The sequence below is a fragment of the Cryptomeria japonica genome, chromosome 10 (genome assembly GCF_030272615.1).
Source record: "Cryptomeria japonica chromosome 10, Sugi_1.0, whole genome shotgun sequence".
Taxonomy (NCBI): Eukaryota; Viridiplantae; Streptophyta; class Pinopsida; order Cupressales; family Cupressaceae; genus Cryptomeria; species Cryptomeria japonica.
This window is the reverse complement of record NC_081414.1, coordinates 758930895-758936479: the sequence shown is the minus strand read 5'-3', so window position 1 is coordinate 758936479 and position 5585 is coordinate 758930895. Positions and strand designations below refer to the sequence as shown.

Genomic DNA, 5585 nt, shown 5'->3' with positions numbered 1-5585 from the left:
CCGGCACACGCGAGGCTGACGTGTCTCCCATTCAATGCGAAAACTGATGGGGAAGTGATCAGATAATGTCGCATCCATTAATGGCTGAACTGGGAGGGAGGCATTCACAAAAGAGAAAAAAGACTGTGCCGAGATCATGGCACGATCAAGGCGCTTAAAGATTCTGTCAGAGCCAGCTCTGAAATTGCACCAGGTGTGCTAGGGAGAATGAGAATGGCAGCGACCCATATTGGGATCAAAAAGCCCCAATTTATTGTGCATGTAGAACCACACCTCACGCTCGCCAGCTGCCCATCTAAAAGGTAGGATGCCATCTTTATCACAAGCTATCTCAACCATATTGAAGTCCCCACATAAAACCCAAGTGGCAACTGGCAGTGAGTCAGCAATCCATCACCAGAGTAATGATCACTCCACAGCATCATTCAAGGCGTAAACATTAATTACCTCGAAAGAATGATTATCAATATTAAACAAAATCCAGACAAGCCGTTGTGTGGGATCAGACCCATTGTCGACCACGCAGGAGTGCCACCGTGGGGACAAAAGAGTGACAGCTCCACCACACACAAGCTCATGGGTAGTACCAAACACATGACTAGTTGGCCAGACAGACCGACATGCCGAAGCAAGCAAAAAACCAGAAACCTTAACTTCCTGAAGGCAAATAATATCAATGCCAGTCAACTTTTTCAAAGTATCTCTAACAATATACTTTCTGGAGAGGTCGGTAAGACCTCAAACATTCCATGAGAGGTAATTCATGGATGAAGAGTGTCCATATCATCGGACTCCACCTCCTCTCCATCCAGGGAAGAGAAACGGTTCTGCAAGAATTCTGGTGGAACTGAGCCAATCTGGATAGAAGGAGAAGAAATCCTCCACTTCTCCTGAACATATTCCCCTTCCTCCCTGGGCAGAGAGGGGCTACGAGAACGTCTTGCTCTTGAAACAGGAGCTGAGCTGAGCGGCTGGGCCATCATAATGGCAGTGGGTTGAGGCGTGGACTCAGGCCGAGGCTGAAGAGGCATGCTGTTAACCTTGCCCAGAGCCACTATCCCTTCTGAGAAGGGTTTGAAACAATCTTGTCATTGGAAGCTAGCGCCATGCTAGAAGATTTATTCCTACGAGTTGTGACCATAGTCCAAGTAGAGTCCTGTTTAGGAGCAGAAGAATCTGCTTGATGAGCTTGAGCATTTTCCCGTGGTGGAGAGGGTGTATGAGGCACTGCCAAAGGGCAATCCTTGATCTTGTGGTTTGCGGACTGACAGCGATAGCACGTGTTGGGTAAGTTGAAATAAGTGACTTTCTGGGTATGCCGAAGAGATCCTATTTGAATGTCAATGGAGTCTTTCAGATCATGGGAAAGGTCAACTTCCATGCAAACCCTTTTCTGGGGATGGGCTTGGAAGAACCTATCTGGCTCCACACAAACAACTTTGCCTAGGGAGGAAGCAATATGATTCAAAAAAGGCACACAAGACAAAGGGAGACCAAGGAATTCAATCCAAACTAGGACCCATAGCTTGGTCTCATCCGAGACAGTGAAGTCACGGGTCCATGCTTGGAAAACCAACAAAGAAGACCGGACATACTAGGGATCGTGACCCAGAATGGCCTGCACATGGCTAACTTCTAAAAAGCGGAACAAGAAAAAACCCTTGGTCAGGTTTTGGACCATCTCAAGGCAGACCCCATGAGGGACCCAAGCCTTGTTGACCCAATCTTTGAGCACACTTTCAGGGGGGGTTCTCCCAACAAAATACCCAACAAGGGTGTGACTTTCAAGCCATTGACAAGCAGAATCAAATTCAGGTAACGGTTAAACCACATCTGCAGGGGAGTCAGAATGCATACCTCGTGAAACACTTTCGGAACAAATTTTTGAGGTCGTTTGTTCGGAGGGGGAGCCTTTGAGCAAAGTCGACGAACCGCTAACACCAGCAAGAACTGCTGAGTTAGGAATGGTTGAAGGCATAATAAGACACTTAGGGCCGCCCTACATGCGGCTGTACGCGCGACAATAAAGATGAAGTTCTGTGCAGTATGATAGGTCGCAGAGAGAAACCCTAGTAGAGCTCATACACCAAAGCTGTCCAATCAGAATATATATTTTAACATCTAATATTAAAATAAAATTTCATATTAAAAATCAAAGATATTATACTAATTACTAAGATATACAACTAATAATAACAGCCGAGAAAATACAAGCTCAACCTAAATTATAATCTCGAACCTGTTAGACACAACGAAATCCAAATTCGTAAGAAATGATTGAATCTAGATCCACTAAGTATTAGACAAAATGAAAATCTAAACTCCATCTGAAGAAAGGGCAAGGAATTAAGTCTTAATATTAACAACAATATCCGTAGTGACTGCAAACTTGTAGAAACTGTGAAAGAAATACAAAATTGTAAAACAAATAAATTGTTCTACTGATTCAATAGATTATATGCTTATTGAAAGAAATTACAATTCAATAGATTATATGCTTATTAAAAGAAATTACAAGAACTTCTTGATCAAATAATCAGCAATCAGATTAACGAATTGAAAATGAATTACGATATAATGAGGTCTTCGACACATCTAAGCTCTTCTAGAAACTTATATGTTACCATGTAATGGTGCAGCATGGTTTAATTTAATTTGGAGAGATACAATTTTCATAGTCCCACATGGGTAAGCGATGTTGTTTTGAAGACAGGGAGTGGAGGCTTGGACTAAGTAAGCAAGACTTTATTTTGACCAGTCAGGATTGAATGGATGTGAACCCTGTAACAAGAATATGAGCAGTAGTTGGTATACCAAAATACGTTTACATTACATGGATTTTAATGACCATGGAAAAGATAGTGTTGTTCAACGGGCGCATGCTTTACTTGGTTGCCACTCCAGATAGAAATCCAAGAAAATGAAATAGATAAATTCAGTTACTAACACTAAATTCATATGAATTTATAATCGTGTTAAAAAATCAGTATTCCCTACCAACGTACCCAACAAAAGCGAAAGGACCTCACAGCTGATTTAATCCTTGTATCTATATATAAAAACAGATTGAAACAGATTTTCACATCTCAGGTCATAAACAGGAACTATTGTATGATTCTAGCAATGCAGACTTTTTGTGGCCGCCTCCTGCTGCCACTTTTAGCATTGTGGTTCACTATTCAATTTGTTTCAGCGAAACATACTGTGATTACACGGCGCTACAATTTCACTGTGGGTTATATATTTCAATGGAATGAGCTGAATTTTTTATTGTTTAGGAAAGTATTAAATTTTTACAGATAGCCATGATTGATTCTTTGTTCTAAATATCTACAGATCCAAATGACGAATGTGACTCGTCTTTGCACCATGAAAGCTCTCTTGACTGTCAACGGGCAATATCCAGGGCCTCCAGTAGTTGCTCGAGAAGGAGATCGCGTGGTTATCAAAGTAACAAATAATGTTAAAAACAATATTAGCATACATTGGTATCTCTTCTGCTCCCGCTACTCAGTTATTTACTTAATAAAAATAATATTATATGCTGATGTCTCTTTAGTGGGTTCACCTAATGAATTCCTATGAATTGCTCAGGCATGGAATTCGGCAGCTTAGATCTGGATGGGCGGATGGTCCTGCTTATGTCACTCAGTGTCCAATTCAAACCGGGCAAAGTTATGTGTACAAGTTTATTTGTCAAAAGGCAGAGAGGAACACTGTGGTGGCATGCCCACATCTCATGGTTGCGAGCAAGCATACATGGGCCCATTATCATCTATCTCAAGAAGAATGTTTCTTACCCATTCCCTCGCCCACACCAGGAAGTGCCTGTTGTTTTCGGTATGCCCTTGAGTACTCGTTGATAATGTGTTGCCATTGTACGTACACAGTCCTAAATTTACAATGAAAATACTGTTGTAGATAATATGTTGCAAATTACAGGGGAGTGGTGGAATGCAGACACTGAGACTGTTATCAATCAAGCAATGCAAAGTGGTGCGCAAGCTAATGTGTCAGATGCATATACCATCAACGGGCTCCCTGGACTTATGTATAACTGCTCTACCAACGGTGAGGGCGGGGTATTAAAATGCATGAAACACAACTAGACTGGTCGCTATTGTTCATTTGTTTAAATATAAATGTAACAAAGGTTTCCTGTGTTGTGTAATGCAGATACATTCAGGCTCAAAGTGAACCCTGGGAAAACTTACCTACTGCGTATAGTTAATGCTGCACTTAATAGTGACCTGTTTTAGCAATAGCCAACCACACATTGGCTGTGGTAGAAGCGGATGCTGTGTATGTCAAGCCTTTTCAAACCAATGTTATTCTCATCACTCCTGGTCAGACTACCAACGTCCTCTTGACAGCTATGTCTCAGCCACCCAATGCCACATTCCTCATGTTAGCTGGCCCATTCGCTACGGGAACAGCAGCTTTTGATAACTCAAGCAGTGCTGGAGTGTTAGAGTATGTGACAGCAGCTAATTCATCTTCATCCTCTCTTCCTATGATGAAACCGACGCTTCCAGCCCCCAACGATACCTCCTTTGCCGCAAATTTTAGCCAAAAGATGAGAAGCTTGGGCAATCCGAAATTTCCTGCAGCAGCTGTCCCTCAGAAGGTGGATAAACAGTTCCTATTCACAGTGGGGTTGGGGCTAAATCCGTGTCCCCAAGGACAGACATGTCAAGGCCCCAACGGTACCAAATTTGCAGCCTCCATTAACAACATATCCTTCATTCTTCCCACCACCGCTCTTCTTCAAGCATACTACTTTAATCAGTCTAATGGAGTTTACAATACCACTTTCCCTGACAATCCGCCATTTCCTTTCAACTACACCGGGACGCCGCCTAACAACACGCAGACCCTCAACGATACCAGAGTCGAAGTGCTTTCCTTTAACACTAGCGTACAGCTAGTTCTGCAGGACACCAGCATTGTGACCTTCGAGAGCCATCCTCTTCATCTGCACGGCTTCAACTTCTTCATAGTGGGTCAGGGTATGGGAAACTACAATGCAAGCACTGACCCATCTAACTTTAATCTGGTGGATCCTCCGGAGAGAAACACAGTTGGAGTTCCCAGTGGAGGTTGGGTGGCTCTCAGATTCCTAGCTGATAATCCAGGTAATAATATCAGTACGTAATGCTAGCTTCAATCGCTCATCTGATTCAAAGATTTGTGCTTCTTTCGTATAAACATATATCCGATTGTATGTATGTTTTTGCAGGAGTGTGGTTCATGCATTGTCATCTCGAGCTGCATACCAGCTGGGGATTGAAGATGGCGTGGGTTGTTTTAAATGGAAATGGTGGCAGATCTCAATCTCTTCTTCCTCCTCCCAAAGATCTTCCCCCCTGTTGATCATTCATCCTTCAATTAGACTATTCAATTTGTGCTTCCTAAAATCTGATTGAGTCCAATCGTGTGCTGGTCCAAATTAGTTTGCAAACGATAGAGAAATACATCAGTATATTTGTGTATCAATAAATATGCTTTGAAATATATCAGTGATGAGGCCTTGGTTGAATTACTATGACAGAGACATTTCCACATGGACCTTTCTAAATTGAAAG

The 5585-nt window shown here is 42.3% G+C and overlaps 1 pseudogene; it reads left to right on the top strand.

Moving 5' to 3' along the window:
- The first annotated feature begins 1696 nt into the window (after positions 1 to 1696).
- On the top strand, positions 1697 to 5373 carry LOC131030698 (laccase-4-like; annotated as a pseudogene).
- The last annotated feature ends 212 nt before the right edge of the window (positions 5374 to 5585 follow it).